The sequence below is a fragment of the Jatropha curcas genome, chromosome 5 (assembly GCF_041381405.1).
Source record: "Jatropha curcas cultivar XTBG-Jc1 chromosome 5, XTBG_Jcur_1.0, whole genome shotgun sequence".
Classification (NCBI taxonomy): Eukaryota; Viridiplantae; Streptophyta; class Magnoliopsida; order Malpighiales; family Euphorbiaceae; genus Jatropha; species Jatropha curcas.
In genome coordinates, this window is record NC_143155.1 from 11,916,311 (window position 1) to 11,936,524 (window position 20,214).

At 36.8% G+C, this 20,214-nt stretch overlaps 1 long non-coding RNA gene across 1 annotated transcript; it reads left to right on the forward strand.

The window, feature by feature from the left end:
• Window positions 1-14,806: 14,806 nt before the first annotated feature.
• On the forward strand, window positions 14,807-15,435 carry LOC149496224 (uncharacterized). The gene is made up of 2 exons (XR_016321004.1): window positions 14,807-14,941; window positions 15,081-15,435. It is a non-coding gene; the product is annotated as an uncharacterized LOC149496224 (long non-coding RNA).
• Window positions 15,436-20,214: the final 4,779 nt, after the last annotated feature.

Here is a 20,214-nt window from a genome sequence, read left to right on the forward strand (position 1 = left end):
AAGAACAAGAAAGATTTTTTTTTTTTTTTAAAAAGAACATATCCTTTTGTAAAAAAAAGAACAAGAAAGATTTTTTTTTTTTTTTTTTACGCCCGCCTGGGATGGCTGGGTGTGCCCTGCCCTGTCTGGGCGGGCATGCCCACCCTAACCGGGCGGGCGTGCCCGCCCTCCAGGTGGGCATACCCGCCCTAAAGGGCGCGGGCAGCCGCCCTTGGGCGCGACTTTCTAAATAAAAAAGGCTGTTTTCAGCCTTTTTCTCCATTCTAACTCTCGAATTCTGTGCCTAAACAGCTATTTTGGTCAGTTTTCTCTCTCCCCTCTTTTTTTTTTTACTTATTATTATTTATTTTATTTATTATTATATTTATTATTATTTTTTTTTAATTAATAAAAACAGGATAGATAAATAAATAAGAAACATGAATCCCTTTTACAATCATAGCATGCATAGCTGGACCAGGAGTCTCTCCAAAGTTGAAAAGATCAATTTGGGGAGGTACGGAATTTCTCCTGTTATCACTCTTAGAGGCGTAGTAGTTGACTGGGACTTTTTGCGAGCCTGTGTTAGATTTTGGGATCCTGAGGCTCACGTTTTTCGGTTTGGGGCTATGATGGAGGAAATGTGCCCTCTTTTTGAGGAATTTTGTGTGATTATAGGGTGTGATCCCAATGCTCCCTTGGTTAGGCACGAGGTGAAAGTTGGGTATGTTAAGTCATTTGAGAACTTGTTTCGGTTTAGCCAGCCACAGGCTAAGGCTATGATTGTGGATGATCAGAAGGCGATTCTGCTGCCCCTGATTGATGAATTTTCAGAGACTTGCTTGGACGACCCTGACCGGATGAGGCTGAGGATGCGGGCCCTGGTTTTCTGCTTATTGGCTGGTTTCTTATTCAACCGGGACCCAGGTTTTGGAGACTTGCGGCTTTGTCCCATGGTTTGGCAAATGGAGGATATGGGTTGCATTGGCGGTGTTGTGCTGGCAGAGACCATTAGAAGCCTTGACAGAGCCGCTTTAGGGTTCGATGATTGGACTGTTTCCCCCATCATTCTCCAGGTATTTTTTCTATTATCCTACCTCATTCTTCTTCTTCTTTTTAATTTGTTTCTTCGTAATAGAAAAGATCTATTACTCAGGTTTGGTTGAGGGATCATCTTCAAGTGGTGGTTGCTCCTACCTCCCTTCCTTACAATCCTTCCCAGTATCGCATGCGAAAAATCTTGATCTCTCACCCTTCTATTGAAACATGGACTTCGTGGCTGGTTGAATTAGGTCCAAATGAGATACTGTGGTTCATCCCTTGGTATAATATCAGCCGCTTTATTTAGGTCAGCTTCCGCCATTCTCGGGTTTACCTCCTAGGCCTTACCCACTGCACTTGGTACTGCGCTTCGCGCGTTTTGAGGCAGATGGGGATAGATCAGACTGTCCCCATTATGGATGATATTTCGACTGATGCTGCCATTACTGCTGGTGTTACCCGAGCTGTCCTTAAAGCTTGGGTTAGAGATCACCGCATGGTGAGACCTTTACCCGATCCCACCAGTGTTCAGACTTCTCCCGAGTACCGGGCCTGGTTCATTGCCGCTGTCTGGCCGATTGAAAGACCAAGGAGGACTGCACTGCTGAGTGTTCTTGAAGGTTGGGTTGAGGCTGATGTTGAAGAGGAGTTTGGGACAGGTGAGGAGATTGTGCTGGCCCCTCGGACAGGCAAGGCTGGGCAGAGTTCAGTAGAAGACTCAGAGGATGCCGCTCCGCGGAGGCGACGGGATACCTAGACTCTTATGAACTTTTGTGATCTTTTTCTTGTTTTGCCTTTCGTTTGGGACTTTGGATTTATCTTTGGATGTATGCTTTACACTTTCTTTAGTTATTTTGGACTCTCTTGCTTGATTCTAGATTATTTGACTTTGTCATTAGGCGTTTGAACTTTCCAAGCATTTGCCATCTTTTATTTATTCAAGCTCTAATTTTTGCCTAAGCCGCCCTTTCGAGTTTTCAGCTTAGTGAGCTACCCCCTTTTTCCTAAGCCGCCCTTTCGGGTTTTCAGCTTAGCGGGCCCCGACTTTTGCCTAAGCCGCCCTTTTCGGGTTTTCATCTTAGCGGGTTTTTCTTTTTTTTTCACTTTTTTTTTCTTTTCTTTCCTCTTTTTTTCTATTTGGCAAAGAAGAAATGAATTATGAAATGATTTTTTTATTAATGTTTAGACCGCGCCCAATGAGGGCTGCCTACATATCTCCGATATATAATTTCTTTTTTCCAAAGAGAATCAGGTCTAATGTAGTTCGTTTTACATTATGCAAATGATTACAATTTACACAAAATATCTTTTTAACTGATCTAAATTACATGGATGAGTGAATTCCAAGCCATCCAAATCAGTCAAAATAACGGCTCCGCCTGACAAGATCTTCTTCAACACATAGGGTCCAGCCCAATGAGGACAGAACTTCCCCCGTGGATCTATGACCGGTTGTCTAATTTCCTTCAGAACCAAACAACCTTCTTCTAGTTTCCGGTCTTTGACCTTCTTGTTGAAATGTCTTGCCATCCTTCTTTGATAGACTTGAGTTTGGTGGATTGCTCGCAATCGTTTCTCATCCATTCCCAAGAGTTGTAAATGATAATTCTCAGCCCAATCTGCTTCGCTGATCTGGCTTTCCCGGATAACCCTTGCCGACTGAACTTCCAGCTCAATAGGCAACACTGCTTCCATTCCATACACTAGGGAGTACGGGGTTGCCCCAGTAGGCGTTCTGATTGAAGTCCTGTATCCCCATAAGGCATTTGGTAATTGTTCATGCCACGCTCTATGCTTTTGAACTGTCTTCTGCAAAATGACTTTTATAGCCTTGTTTGCAGCCTCTACAGCCCCATTTGTTTGTGGACGATAGGGTGAAGACTTGTGATGCTGAATCTTCTTTTGCTTCAGTAGATCCGAGAATTCGCCTTGAAAGTGAGACCCGTTATCAGTAATGATATCAAATGGCATTCCATACCGACAAAGGATGTTGGTACGAACGAACTGTGCTACCTTCTTGGCATTCAAGACCGAATAGGAGGCTGCCTCAATCCACTTAGTGAAATGATCAACAGCAACCAGGATGTATTGATGGCCATTGGAGGCCTTGGGATGGATCTTTCCGATCACGTCTATGCCCCAAGTTGCGAAAGGCCATGGTGAAGCGATGGGCTTCAAATTGATCGGAGGTTGCTTTTGCAGCTTGGCAAAAATTTGACACTCGTGGCACTTCTGCGCGTGCCTCACACAATCTGCATTCATGGTTGACCAGTAATAACCCAGGTTCATGATTTTCCGAGCCAAGGCTATCCCGTGCATGTGTGGACCAGACTCCCCATTATGTAAGGAATCCATAATGGCTTGAGCTTCTCCTTCATCAACGCACCTTAGGTGCAGGCCATTCCAACTTTTCTTATACAGAATTCCACCGGTAAGGAAATATCCAGATGCTAACTGTCTCAATGTTCGTTGATCAGCCTTTTTGGACCCCTCCGGGTAGGCTCCATTCTGAAGATAGTTCTATATATCCCAAAACCACGGCTTGTCATCGACTAGGTTCATGACATGCGCTGGCCGTTTCTGCAGCCGAACCGTCAGAGGTCGAATGACTTGATCTCACCCTACATTAACCATGGAAGCCAAAGTTGCTAAAGCATCTGCAAACTGATTTTTGGCGCGCGGCAGGTAGTGAAAAGATAGTTCCTCAAACTGCTGAGCCAATTCATCTAAGCGCTGTAGGTAAGGAACCAACGGCTCTTCCTTGATCTTCCATTTCCTTAGGGCCTGGGAGACTATCAGGTTGGAATCTCCGAAAACCCTGAGGACTTTTATCTCTTTTCCCAAGGCTGCTTCTAACCCCTTAATGCAGGCTTCGTATTCGGCCTCATTATTGGTACAGTCGAAGTCTAGTTTAACTGCAATTGGGATGTATTCTCCACAAGGAGTCTTGAATGCAACTCCAATCCCATTTCCATGGTAGTTCGAAGCTCCATCGAAGTACATCTCCCAGACCTGACTTTCCAAGCTTAACAGGTCTTCGTCGGGGAACTCTACCTCCGGCATTTGGTCTTCGACCGGTAATTCTGCTAACTGGTCAGCCAAGGCTCCGCCTTTTACTGCCTTACGTTGTACAAATTTTAAATCATAAGCTGCAAGCACCGACACCCACTTTGCCATCTTGCAGTCAAGAACCGGCCTCTCCATAAGGAATTTCAAGGGGTTCGATTCAGAGATGACATAGGTCGTGTAAGACGAGAGGTAGTGCTGCAGCTTTGTACAGGCCCATACTAGAGCCAGACACAACTTCTCTATCTTGTTGTATTTTAGCTCATATTCCAGCATCCTGTTGCTAAGGTAATACACGGCATTTTCTATCCTTGTATCTTCTGCTTGTTGAGCTAATATGGCACCCATTGCTTCTTCTGTCACAGACAGGTATAGTAGCAAAGGCTTTCCTAGCCTTGGTGGTTGTAAAACAGGCGGGGATAGCAGGTATTGCTTGACTTGTTCGAAAGCCGCCTGACAATCCTCATTCCATTCGACTGCTACTCCTTTCCTGAGTAGTTTGAAAATCGGACCACAAGTATCGGCCAATTGATTGATAAATCGGCTGATGTACTGTAGCCTTCCCAGGAAACCCCGAACTTCTTTTTCCGTCCTCGGCGCTGGCATTTCCAGAATGGCTTTGGCTTTCGAAGGGTCAATCTCTATGCCCTTCCGACTGACCATGTGCCCCAGAAATACTCCGGATGTAGCTCCAAACAGACATTTTGCCGGATTGAGCTTTAAATTGTACTTTCGAAGTCTAAGGAAGAACTTCTCAAGCGCTGTCGTATGTTCCTTAGCTGTTTTTGATTTGACAACCATATCGTCCACATATACTTCTACTTCTTTGTGAATCATGTCATGGAAGATGGTCGTCGCCATTCGTTGATAGGTTGCCCCGGCATTTTTGAGCCCAAAAGGCATGACCCTGTAGCAGTAAGTTCCCCATTCCGTGGTGAACGCCGTTTTCTCTTTGTCTGGCTCATGCATCATTATTTGATTATAACCGACAGCAAGATCAGTCAAGGAGACCATCTCATGTCCAGCCATTCGGTCCACTAACAAGTCGATGTGCGGCAGAGGGAAATCGTCCTTTGGACATGCTTTATTCAAATCCTGGTAGTCCACACACATTCGTACTTTTCCATCCTTCTTTGGCACCGGCACGATGTTTGCTAGCCATGTCGGGTAGGCGATAGGTTCTATGAACTTGTTTTCCAGCTGCTTGGCAACTTCCTCCTTGATTTTCAAGGACCATTCTGTTTTCAGCCTTCTTAGCTTCTGTTTCACTGGCTTAGCCTCTGGATATACTGGAATCTTGTGCACCACTATTGCTGGGTCAATTCCGGTGATGTCACTCGCTTTCCACATGAAGCAATCAGTAAATTTCTTCAAACATTCACTGACCTGTTCCCTGTTTATGCAATCAGATGCGATGTATGTATGTTCATTTTCTTCTTTGCCAATTATTATTTTTTCCTTTTCATTTTTTATTTCATTTATTTGATTGTTTTTGCTTGGAAATGCTTGGAAAGATAGACACGCAGGGTAATCCAGAATTTGCAAGCCTTTATTAATTATGACGGAATCGTCTTCAAAGAATACATCGAATTTGAAATCTGGATCTTCTAGATCCGACACAGACGACTCGGAATTGGAACTAGACTCTGACTCGGTTTCAGACTCAGGGTCAGACTCAGACTGAGTATAGGACTTTATTACAGACTCGGGTACTAGGCTTGACTCGGGAGGGGGTTTATCAGCAGCGCGTTCCTCCTTAGCGTACCAGTTGTCAAGAGGTCCTCGCTCGGCTTGATTAGGTTGCACAAGTCTTGATTCCCATCACTTCCGGTGATAACTGCAACCTCATCAAAGAGATTAGGCTGCATGAAGTCTTCTGCTTCCAGCTCAGTTACTGTTTCGGGCTTGTTGCCCCAAACATCTGAGAATATCTCCAACCCAGGCAGCATCTTCTTAGCGGTTGGGCAGCAAAAAGGTTCTCGGAAGCCACAGTAAGGAACTGTTTCTCCCGGTTTACAGAAGTAGTTGTTCAGAGTCAATAGGTAAGGCCGCATTTGTACATTTCTTCCTTCCTCTTCGGGTTTTCTCAGCACGCTCTTCGTCAGTGGGCTCATAACCCAGTCCATAAGACCCTTCATTCACCGGGCATTCCCAAGCTTGTAGTGCAGGATATGTTTTCCCAGATCTGGCCATAACCATTCCTGGCAGATAGGACATCTTAAGCATCAAGGGTACTATGCAGTTTATTTGCACCGTCCCGAAATCAAAGAGAATTCGAGAGTTTGCAGTCTCCTTTTATGAACTGCACAGTATCATATTGAAATCCCGAGAGGGGTAGGTTGGCAGTCTCAGGGTTGACCTCAAAGAGAGGCTGGCCCTTTGGCTTTTTGAGCTGACTGTAGTCATCCCCCTGAATGGTGATAACTTTGTCCTCATATGGAAACTTGACCTTTTGGTGCAAGGACGAGGGTATTGCCTTAGTGTGGTGTATCCATGGTCGGCCCAGAAGTAGGTTGAAGCTAGTCGGTACATCAATTACCTGGAAGGGGACTTCCATCACAGCTGGCCCAACTGTTAGCTTCAGCGTGGCAACCCCCAATACTTCCCTCCGGGTGCTGTCATAGGCCTTCACTATCTGGTCCGAGGGAGTGAAGTCAGTTTCCTCCAACCCTAGACAGCTGGCTACTCTCAGTGGGCAGACGTTCAGCGCCGACCCATTATCAATGAGAACCATGGGCACGGTTTTGTCTAGAGTCTGAACAGTGACATAAAGAGCATTGTTATGACTGCCTCCCTCCTTAGGCAAATCGTCATCAGAGAAACCGATGTTTCGTGTTTTAGATGAGTGGGTGAGGGTGGATACTAGCACTTCTGGGCTAACTTCCACAGGTGTCTGAAGTTGACTCAAAGCCTTGCAAAGAGCTTGGCGATGAGGAAAGCATGATGCCAAAAGTTCCCAGATTGACACCCTAGCTTGTGTCTTTTTTAATTGTGACAGCACTGGGTCCTCCTTTGGCTCCTCTGCCCTCTGGTAGGGTTTATTTTGAATTTTGTCCAAAACTAAAGGTTCATATTGTCTCCTGCTCCTGGTTATAGCATCAAGTTCTCCGGCTAGGTCATTCAAATCCAAAACACAGATGTTATTCATTTCTAGGAACAGTTCGAAAGGATCGATCAGTTCCTGATCAGCCATAATAGCATTTACCCCGTGATTTGGTAAGGGGTTAGTACTAATGTTTGGCTTACTTCTGGGAATAATTGAACCGTTGTCCACTAGGTCCTGGATGCGGTTCTTGAGCATCCAGCACGCTTCAGTTTTGTGCCCATGCCCCTGATGATATTCACAGTATTCATCAGCCCTGTAATTCCTTGGTAATGGATTTGGTGGTGGCCTCGCTTCTAAAGGCTTTATGTAATTAGCTTTGACAGCCTCTCGGAATACCACAAGGATTGGCATCCCAAGATCAGTATAGGTTCTTCTGGATGATTGATTATTATTCCTCATGTTTCCCACACGTAAAGGATTCGTGGGGGTGATGCTAGCCACTTCGTGGACCTTGCCAGCTTGGCTAGGTTTCTTATATTTTGAGGTTCCTGAGTCTTCTTTCAGTTGCCCCATTTGAATCAGATCTTCTACCTTCGTAGCAGTGGCAATGAGCGACTGGAATGTTGGTAGGTACTGAGTCTGTAGTTGGTGTTGGTAGACAGGCTGCAGGTTTAAGCGTGCTCGCTTAACGGAAATCCTAGGATGGGTGACCTCCTAGGAAGTTTCTCATTTTACCTCTGGGACAAAACCGTGAGGGCGGGTGTATGTGTTGGCCGGATTAGGCAGAGGCACAACCCCGTGGCCAAAGCGAATAATTCCTTTGGTGATTAGAGTCGGGCGTGACAGTCGGTATTAGAGTCGGACCCCCTCCAGTAGATGTATGGGTGGAGGACGAACCACGCGGAAGCTGGTGGGCCTGTGACATCCCGACCCGGCAAAGCAATCCTAGGATGGCAGGCTAGCTAGGGTAGTGGAATACGGGACACAGGAATGAATTGAATCATATATCGAAAAGGGGAAAACTAATCATTAAAGGCGCCTTTTGGTGGAATGACTGGAGAGTTGGAAGAACTCCAGGGTTAAGCGTGCTCGCTTAACGGAAATCCTATGATGAGTAACCTCCTGGGAAGTTTCCCATTTCACCTGCGGGACAAAACCGTGAGGGCGGGTGTATGTGTTGGCCGGATTAGGCCGGGGCACAACCCCGTGGCCAAAGCGGACAATTCCTTTAGTTATTAGAGTCGGGCGTGACAGTAAGGTTATTTTAATGCTGGAAATTTTCGATGCCTTGAATCATGGGTTTATTTGGATAAATGTATGTATGAATCATGTGTGATGAGGTTCTCTTGATTATTTGTATGGCAGGCTAACTAGGGTAGTGGAATGCGGGACACAGGAATGAATCGAATCATATATCGAAAAGGGGAAAACTAATCATTAGAGGCGCCTTTTGGTGGAATGGCTGGAGAGTTGGAAGAACTCCAGGATTAAGTGTGCTTGCTTAACGGAAATCCTAGGATGGGTGACCTCCTGGGAAGTTTCCCATTTCACCTGCAAGACAAAACAGTGAGGGCGGGTGTATGTGTTGGCCGGATTAGGCCGAGGCATAACCCCGTGGCCAAAGCAGACAATTCCTCTGGTGATTAGAGTCGGGCGTGACAATCTTAAACATTTCATAGTTCAGGCCTATTTATAATACTCGTTACTTATAAAATGGGCTACTGGTCCATACTTGCATTAAAATACATAATTAAAACATTCACAAGGTAATATATATCCTTATTATTACATGATTAGAGGCAAATAGGTCCTACAACTTCGGAGTTCACTAACAGATAAATATAAATAAGTTTTTGTACATATAATTACATAATTCAAATAACTGCTAACTCTAAAGGTTATCTAGCTCTGCGGGGAATGAGACAGAGCTTTAGCGGGGACAAAAAGGACCTACTTCTTGAAAAAAAATTAAACAAAATAAATGTGAATTTAACAATGAATTATAATTATTGCATAGCATAAGTATTCACACGAAATGCTTCCTAAAGTACTAAAATGAACATATAGTCGGTCAAGCATATGGCACAACATCAGGATTCACAAGTAATCACACCTTCAGGTAATCAAACAAGTGAAAATTGGTCAGTGGCATCACCGAAATCCACGATGAGTCGTCCTCACACATGGCCCATCCTCTCATGCGTGTGCACCAGGGAGCCGATCCCCCATACAGGATTGAGCGGTCTAATTCTCACTTAACTAACCCTCTCGTTTTTTTTATACTCTCTTTTCTTTCCATACCAACAGGAGGCCACCCTGTGGTTTTCCATATCATCAGATGCACACGAAGGCGCCGATCTCCCCATACATGGCCGACGGTATCGAAGACCGCCCTCATAAACCCAATGGTGACCCACTTCATACCAATTCCACGCAAACAAGACAAATAAATGTCACAACACAAATAATCAAGCAACGCAATTAAATGCAAGCATATTAAATAATTAAACACTATCATGCAAGAGTGCAAATAAACATTCATATATCAATTCAAATAAATATAAGAGTGTTAAATAATAACATAATATAATAGGTGGTACTCGAAAAATAAATGAATGAATAAATAAATAAATAAATATGAATAAATAAATACATAAATGTAAATAAATAAATAAATCAATAAATAATAAAGGATTATCCTAAATAAATCCGAAAACCTATTTACAAATAAGACTAGTTTAGATTCTGTCAAAATTTCAGCAGAACCTCCCCTACAAATTGGATTAAACCACTTGCGTAAAACTACAATTCAACAATAAATTCTCAAAGCCCATCCATTGGGCAATGCACAACAACTAATCCCATCCACCATAACCATTACTCATCAATCATACCCCATCTGCCATCTTCATAACTCAACATCCACTATTTACATTTCGTCATTAACTAAAATTTTAATCCAATTCAAATTTCATTAATGATATTGCATACAAGTATAATTTATCTACCTTTTCATATGTAACAAATAATCAATAGTTTACCTATTAAGCTCATCAGGTATACCAACTTCTAAGAACCAACAAATAATGTAACTATTTATCTTCTAAATCAAACTCAAAGATAGAAAGCTATTTAAGCCGTATTCCATTGGGATGAAGCACTATTTTAGTTCATACTCACAACAATAGCCACATAATCATATATACTCCGCATGCCAAATAATTCATATTCCCATGTCAATCATTAAGTTTTACCTAGCTAATAACTTACCTCATTAATTAATAACTATTAAATCCTTGACTCCTATTCGAAGGATAAATATCTAGAACAAACATATATGCACTTAATAATTCTAAAATTCTAAACCAATTAACTGATCACAATCGGCTATCATAAATATCGTAAACTAATCAAAATTAATTCATTTATAAAAGACTAAAAGTATTCTATTTATATACATAGTTATTCAAATGATCTAATTTCTTGTTATTTAGTTATATCCACTTCGATAATCAACTAATCTAACATAAATACTAAAATATTCTAAATGACTAGTATTCTTAATTTTTCAGAATTAAGTGTGTTTATCTATTGAGGTTTCCTAACGAGAATCATATTCAATTAACTATCTATTTGGAATCAATTTAATCAACTAATAATTCTAAATTTGAAATTTATATCAAAATTAGGAACTGAGTCTTAGAGCGTACCAATTGCAATCGAACGACAATTCCATGATCCGCACGAGGGAAAAATGATTCTGCCTCTTGGGGTTTCATCGAAGACTCGCCGACCTTGTTGTTGGACTGCCACCGCCAGCCACAGTTGACGGGGCCAAAAAATCAATCTTCATCGAATTTGAGTGATTTCCACATTCCCAGACTCGAAAATTCACAAGGAGCTCAAATCCATGCTCCGTTTGTGCGTTTAGCGAGCCAGTTGGTCGAAATCGAGCTTGACAGTCGCTACACTGTTGCCATTTATGGTATTCGCATCATCTAGGACCCTTGCCGGAACTGAGAGAGGTTTTAGCATAGGGAGTCCATCGCCGCTTGTCTCTCCCACTGGAACCACCGGAAACGGCGTGGGTCGCCAGAAATTGAAGAAGAAGAAATTTTAGAAGGAGGCAGCTTGATTTTGCGCCCCAGTAATCCCGTTCAGTGTGAAGGAAGGCCAAAAATGTGACCGGCGGCATAAAGGAACTAGACTGCCACTTGCTCTCGTCGAGCAGTGGCCGGAAAAATGAGGAGGGACGGGAATGACGCGTTGCTGCTGAAGAAGGAAGAAGAAGAAGAGAAAGGAAAAAAAAGAAAAAGTTGGTTTCTAGACTATTCCAGTTCAATTCGAACCAGTTTGGTCCAATTCAGTGATTTGCCTGGATTTTTGCTTGGTTTACAGGTTTTTCACTTGGTTTTCAAAAAATTCAAACTAGTTTACAAGTTTGGTTTAGCTATAATAAAATATTTTCCACTGAATTTCATTGGTTGGAATAAAAATTTAGTTTTTAAATGAAAATCCTACGAAATTGAATTTTTCAGGTCGTTTCACATGTCCGGTGTTCGTGCAACCTAGCTCTTGGTATATGAGACTACTCCTTACACCAAGCTAATAAACCAATTTTTCTATTACCAATAAAAATAATTTTTTTTTTAATTTGCTTTTGTGTCATTGAAATAAGAAATTAAGTATTTTTTATTTTATGTTTATGATTTATTATAAATAATTATTTATTTATTTGAAATATTAATGTATTACTTATTTTGTGTACTATATCATAAGCGTGTAGATGCTTTACCTTTTTTAAAAATTGTCGTATCCGTTTCCATGCAACATAACTCTTGGTATATGAGACTACTCTATATACCAAGCTAATCAATCAAGGTTTTTTTATTACCAATAAAAAATGAAGCATTTTTTTTATTTGTTTTTGTGTCATTAAAATAAGAAATTAAAAATTTTTTTTATTTTGTGTTTATGATGTATTATAAATGATTGTTTATTTATTTGAAATATTAATGTATTGTTTATTTAGTGCACTGTATCTTAAGCTTGTTGATGTCCTCCCTTTTTTAAAAATTATTGTATCTCGTACGTTTTTTATCTCGTATCCTGTGTTTGTGCAATCTAACTCCTGGTAGATGACACTACTCCATACACCAAGTTAATCAACTAAGATTTTTTTTTATTACCAATAAAAATGAAGTGTTTTTTTTTTTAATTTGCTTTTGTGTCATCGAAATAAGAAATTTAGTGTTTTTTATTTTATGTTTATTTTAAATGATTGTTTATTTATTTGAAATATTAATGTATTAATTATTTAGTGTAGTGTGTTTTAAGCGAGTGAATGTCCTACCTTTTTTAAAAATTATCGTATCTCGTACATTCCGTATCTCGTGTCCCGTTTCCATGCAACTCAGCTTTTGGTATATGAGACTAGTCTATACACTAACCTAATCGAACAAGATTTTTTATCACCAATAAAAAATGAAGTATTTTTAAATATTTTTTTGTGTCATTGAAATAAGAAATTAAGTTTTTATTTTATTTTATGTTTATAATTTATTATAAATTATTGTTTATTTATTTGAAATATTAATGTATTACTTATTTAATGCAGCATGTTCTAAGAATGTGAATGTCCTACTTTTTTAAAAAAATTTCGTATCTCATATGTTTCAATTTATATTTTTTAAATTGTTTATATATTGTTTATTTAATATTAATATATTGTTTATTCACACTCTTTTTAAGCGTGCGGATTACTTATTAATTGTTTTATAAAAAGAAATAAATTTATATTAATATATTAAATTAAATGATAGAAATAATTTTTTTTATAGATATTAGCTTGATAGAAGGATTATCTGAAAATATTAAACAACTGATCTTTTTTTACAATTCTTATAATTTGTGCTAAATTGTGAGAATTATAACATTCGTCATTTTATAATCCAAAATAATGTCAGTGGCAAACTGTGCTAATTACATTTGGCTTCCATATAAAACAAATTACTTTGCTTTTATATATTATATAGACAGATATAGATAGATATAAGATTTTTCAATAGTGATAATAATTTTGATAATTTAACTAATTATATTGAAATAAGAAATTAAGCATTTTTCATTTTATATTTATTATTTATTATAAATAATTGTTTATTTATTATCATATCTCGTATGTTCCTGTATCTCGTGTCCCGTATCTGTGCAACTTAACTTTTGGTATATAACACTACACATACGTCAAGATAATCATTAAAATAAAAAATTAAATATTTTTTATTTTATAGTTTGGGTTATATGTATTTTAATTTAATTTTAATTTAAACTAATTATATTAAAATAAAAAATTAAGTATTTTTTATTTTTTATTTTTATTTATTATAAATGATTGTTTATTTATTATCATATCATATGTTCTGTATCTCGTGTCCCGTGTCCGTGCAACCTAGCTCTTGGTATAAATTAAGTATTTCTTATTTTATGGCTTGAGTTATTTCTATTTTAATTAAATTTTAATTTAATTTAATGCATTATCTTAATGGGATGTAACTAAATTTGAGTTATATCATATTCATATTCATGAGATCAAATGGTTATCTATCCAAATTGTTGGTGAGGAATATGTATATAAACCTGCATGCGGATCAGGTTAAATTAAATTTATTAATTTAAAGTACTCGAATTGGATTGGATTTATCAATTTAAAGTGTCCAATTTGTACGTGCAGATCAATGATTTTTATAACCCAATCCAATTTATTAAATACATGAACTCGCGAGTTATGAATAGAAGGATTGGATAAGGATCCAATTTAAACCCAACATGTTGGTTAAAATAATTGATAAATAATAGTATAATATAGGAAATATAAATTTGAGGTCCCTGATATTTGGCCTAATTAACGACTTTACCCCTGCATTAATTAATTTACTCATCCTTGAATTTTTACTCCACAAAATAATATGGTTCATGTAAAGGTGTCAAAACGGGTTGGCCCATTGGGTTCGCCACAGATTCATCTAACACATGATATGATTAAAGTCAATACAAACACTATTCATTTAATAATTATGTTAAATTTATCGACACGAACATGACATTTAAGTAAGTGATACGAGCACGATATGTGTAACCCATATAATATCATAAGCAGGTTAAGTAGGTTGTATTGGCCCATAAACAACCCATATAATCCGTTTAATATCATAAACAGATTAAGTGAGTCATGTTGATCTGTATACAACTCATTTAACTTGCTTATAATATTTTTAACATATTTAATTCAAATCATATTTAAAAATATTTTTCATACATAAAATGCGTAAATTCTTCAAATTTCATAATTAAAATAAAGAAAAATTAATACAACAATAAAGTTTAAATAAGTTGTAACTGTAGTATTTATATCTAATACTAAAATGATCTCTTTACTTTTAAATAGACGAATCACTCGTCTAATTCCGTGAAATGATATGTTTATATTCCTGTTATAAATGGATAACTCATTTATGATATCAATCTATTTAATTTCAAACTTAACCGTTTATTCGGCGGGTTAATTTCTATTACAGTAACATATTTCAATTTGTTACGGTAAAATACCAAATCTTTAATTTGTGTTATACTAAAGTGAATCTGTCAACTCCTCCGTTAGAGGACGGATGGAAAGATGAGTTGGAGCATTAGAAACTGAAAAATAGTCATGTCAGCCCTTTTAACTCAATTTTTGACTTATTCTTTGTGTTATTGTTTTTTCTCTCCTACCCTAAAGCTTCCATTTTCCATGGTGGCATCTCAAAGCAGGTAAACATAATTAAATTTTTTATGTTAAGCTAATATTGCGATTTTGTGAAGGAAAAAAAAATAATTTTCCCTTTTAAATTTGTGGAAAACATTTAAATTTTAAATTTGTTTGTTTTAAAGCTAATGTTGTGATTTTTAGGTGTTCTGGTTGGATTTGAGTTAAAAATCTCTTAGTTTGAAGATAAGGAGAGTGAGATACTGGTTGCGCGGCCAAACAGGTGCTCGATGTGCAGGAAGCGCATGGGCAAGGAGCAAATTGCTAAGTGCAGGTCCGAGATGACGTTTTACGGGACTGTAGGGGTTTGATCGTGTTTCTTGTATGATTTGGAATGTAAGGATTTGATCATGTCCGGCCGGCCAGTGGTGGCCGATCCATAATAGGATCATAGTGATTGGTGGGTTGGTTATTGGGATCTAATTATCTGGTGTATGTAAATTCAAATATAATCTTAGTTCTCTGTTTTTTAAAATATTAATATTAATATTTGTTGTTATGTTTGTGATTGGTGGGCCGGGGTGTGGTAATATAAATTAAGCCCAAATCCAATGTAATGAAAGAAAATCGGGAGAGAGAAAAGGGCAAGCGAGATGAGACGGCAGGTAAGAGAGAGAAATTGAAAAAGATGCTTAGACGCGTCTAACTAGCTGCGTGGACGACTTTTTACATTGGAATCCGAATAAAACTCTCCACGTCATCTTTCCATTCATCCTCCAATAGAGAAGTTAACAGATTCACTTTAGTGTAACACAAATTAAAGATTTGGTTTTACCGTAATAAATTGAAATCTAGGTAGGTTAATGTAATACATGGTATAGTTGAGCAACAATGGGTAAAATTAACCCATTTTTTCCCGTGTTAACTTAATCGCGTTCGCTTGTCATGATCCATTTTGATACCAAGTTGTTTTTTTTTTACTGTTCAGTCATTTTGCAAAGACTAACATGCACTTATATAGATAGAATGCATCTAACTTTGCAAATATAATACGTTTTATCATGAGTAATTAGGGATTAAAAACAACAAAGTTACATGTCCTTCAATTCCTTTTCCATCTCAGTAAGAATTTGTTAACAACAATTAGATAACCAATGCAACAGGTCCTTCAAAATTTTTAGATATAAATAAATCTCCACAGCTATGCCAATTTTATCTAGGGGTATCCGGATTCGCGTGTCGGGTTCGACACGGATTCGCCTAACATGCAATAAGATTAGGGTCAAGACGAACACGACTCATTTAATAATCGTGTTAAATTTGTCGATATGAACACGATACGAAAATTAGGCAGTTGATATAAACACAACACGTATAACTCGTCTAATATTATAAACAGGTTAAGTTGGTGAGGTTGACCCATATACAACCGGTGTAACCCGTCTAATATCATAAAGAGGTTAAATGGATCGTGTTGACCTATATATGACCCACTTAACCTACTTATACTATTTTTAAATTTTAACCTATTTAACCAAATCATATTTAAACACAATTTTTCATACATAAAATGCATAGATTTTTCAAGATTCATGACTAAAATAAAAAAAAAAAATTAATACAACAATAAAGTTTAAATAGGTTTTAGTTGGAGTATTTGTATTTGACAATAAAATTACCTCTTTACTCTTAAATAAACGGGTCACTCGCCCAACTTGCATGTCAACCCGCAACACGACATGTTTATATTCGTATCATAAATTTGTGATTCGTTTATAACACGAATCCATTTAACTTCAACTCTAACCTATTTATTTCGCGTATTAGGTGAATCATGTTCGCATATCAGACTCGTTTTGACACCCTTAATTTTAACTATACCACTTCCAGAAAAAGACTAAACTTCTTAACCCAATAACAATAGCGAGATACAAGTATGCAACTTTTTTCGCAAATAGGTTTTTAATAGAATTAATTTAGAAAAAAAAAGTATATAATCAACCGCAAATAGTGACGGAGTCAGGAAATTGTTTTGATGGGGCGAAAATATTTTTATCATTTTATTCCACGAATTTATTTATAAATACAATTCATTATATAACACCAATGCATTGCAATCATATAAATATAAAAAGGTACAAGTAAAATAAAGGTAAGATAAGAAATAAACCTTCCTAAATGACAACAAAATAATTTCCTAAATTTTCTATATTAGAAATTACAATAAAAATAATTATTAGTAATTTTAAATATGTTATTATAATTTTAATATTCAATCAATTTAGTTACATATTACTTTTTCAAGTTGTTAAGTTTTAATCAAATATTTAATATTAATGTAAATTCTTGTGTTTTCATAGAAAATCAAACCAAAATAAAAGTAAAAATCAAACTTAAACTAAAATTTGAAAACAAAAACTAAAAAAAAAAATAACTAAAATTGATAATAAAGAGAAAAGTACATGTTAAGTGTTATAGATGTGTTGTGTTGGCTGTGTTTTCATTCGTTGTTCTCTTCAAACTGTGTAAAGCTAGGAATCGAACTTAGATCTCTGGACCCAAGTGGTACTACCAAACACCGTTGGACTAGAAAAAAGATATGTACGTTCGATGCATATCGCCCCCTATCCCCTATCTCCGTCAGTGAGCACAAACATATACAAATTTATAAACAAAAGCTACTTTTACCTTAAAAAACAGTTAAGGAAACACAACAAAAGCAATTGTTAAACTCATGTTCATCAATGAATAAATAAAACAATCATTTTTTTTTCTAATAAACACCTCATATTCAACCAAAATCTCGGGAATTATGAAAAGTTAAAAAAATAAACCAAATTTCTGTCACTGAAGAGACTTAATCATGATCTTAATATGAAAAATGGTTCTGAAAAATTACTATCGTTGAAGATGAATTAAAAATCTCCATTTGAAGAAGAAGTCTCACGGGAACAAATTGATCTCATCTCAATATTAATTAATTAAAACTATGGCTTAATTTTACTTGTTGCACCTCAAAAATACATGTCATCATATTACTGTATCTCTAAATCAATTTGTCACATAAATATTTCAATGTAGATAACAATAAAAGCAACATTACCTCCTAACCGGCTATAAGGCTGACATGGCGGTTACTTATTCTAAATAATCATATAATATATACCACATCATCCATCTACTTCAATAGCCCAAAACAACTTCACTTTACACAGCTCTCTCTGTCCTGCCCTTTTTCTCAATCCCTATCTTCTCTCTCATAATTTTCCTCACTCTTCGTTGATTGTTATCTTGGGCAACTCAACCTCTCTCTCTCTTTTCTTTTATCTCCTCTCCTCTCCCCTTTCTTAGCTCTCATCGTAAAAGGAATAACAACAATCCGATTTGGTGATTGCATAAAGAAAGTAGTTCCTAATATGGATTACGTATAACATATGTTGCGTTTATGAGAATTTGTACAAACTTTTATCTTGAATCATCCATAAAATTCTATCAAGAAATCAAAGAAAAGGTCTCATTAAAGAAAAGCCAAGAGCCTTAAAAGTTCAAGTAAAACTTAAAAGTTCAAGTAAAAACAGAAAACAAAATTACAAGAAAATAAAACAATCAAATGATCACAAAAATCATCCAAAAAAAAAAATGAACAATGAAAGGTGGGAGAATCCGTTAACTAAATGAAATCCCAACAACTGCTTGACTGAAAATGAAAGAGTAATAGAGCTCAAAAATTTTGAAATAAAATCATAAGGCAAGAATTTCCAAATCATCTCATATTCAAGAACTCAAACAAATTCTCAAAAATTTCAAAAAAAAAATGTAAATATTATTAGTTTTTGAAATTATACAATAGGATGACACTAATCTCACTCTAGATTTACTCCAAGTTTATCTCAATCACATCGTAAAAAATTTCAAGAGCAATCGTTGAGGGGGTCGCCACAATAAGGCGAGTAGTCTAGTGTGATTGTCAGCGAAAGGGGATACAGGAAAGTTGGTCACGCACCAACACATGCTGAAAGTTAAATGGTGATGAAAGAATGTGGAAGCCACCAACAACATTTCAAAGAGGAGAAGACTGATGGTGGTTAGGCTACGACGATGCGGTTGAGGGTTTTAGTGGTGATGGGAGAGAGGAGGGACGAGAGAGGATAGAGAAGTTAGGAGTTAGAAAGGAGATAGAAAATTGCATTTTTTAGCCATTGATATAGATTGTTGACGTGGCATAAACTGTTTCATTATTTAGAATGAATAACTGCAACATCGGTTTCTTAACCGGTTATGAGGTAATATTACTTTTATTTTTATCTAAATCGAAGTTCATATATATTTATGCACAAATTGATTTAGAAGTACAATAATGTGATAAGTGAAATTAAGTCTTGAAACTAGGAATGAAGAATGCCTTTAGAAGCCGATTGAAAGGCAAGTATGACATTAGAAACCGTTCAAGCTAAAATCAGATTAATGGGATTGACGCTTGGATTTGGGACAAATTAAAACTTTTAATGGTTTAGATGAGAGAGACGAGAGAGATTAAAAGAATGGGCATAATTTCAATCAAAAGAGATACTCTCTTTAGTAGTGAACAACTCTACTTTTGTTCATAAATAATATTTCTTTCACTTAAGACCGGCTTTTCCTCCTTCGACTTAACGGCAAGAAGGCCACTTTTTGGACAGAGACCATACTGTTTGACAGAGTAAAACCTCAGAGATGAGTAGATTAATTTTTAAAAATGCAGCGACGGAATAATTAATTATGTCCAACCTCAAGGTTCTCATAATTTTTTTTCATAAAAATAACTATTAAGAGGAATAAGCAACAAAATTAGATATGGTTAAAAACATAATTATACAACAATTTTTATAAACCACAAAATATTCCAATAACAACATTTTCTAATAAATTTTTTAATAATAATAATAAAATTGAAAATTAAAATTTTCTAATAAGAAATATAACCACTAAAATTAGAAAATTCTTAGTAACAAAATTATACAAGAAATTTTCGAATATAATATGTTCCATTAGCAACATTTCAAAACAAACTTGATTCAAAGAAAAAAAAATAATTGAAAGGCAAGGCCTATTAAATATTTAAATAATTTAGTATTTATACTTAAAATTATAAACTAAATTAAACCAACTCAGATAATTATTCATAATCATGCACGTACACAGACACACACACACACGTGTAGTGTGTGTGTATATATATGTGTATATATATATATATATATATGATAAAGTATGATGTTTTTTGAAGTTGGGTCGAGGCTGCAAATTTATCTATGATCCTCTCAATCCGACCCATTAACTTACAAACCCGCCGGGTTAT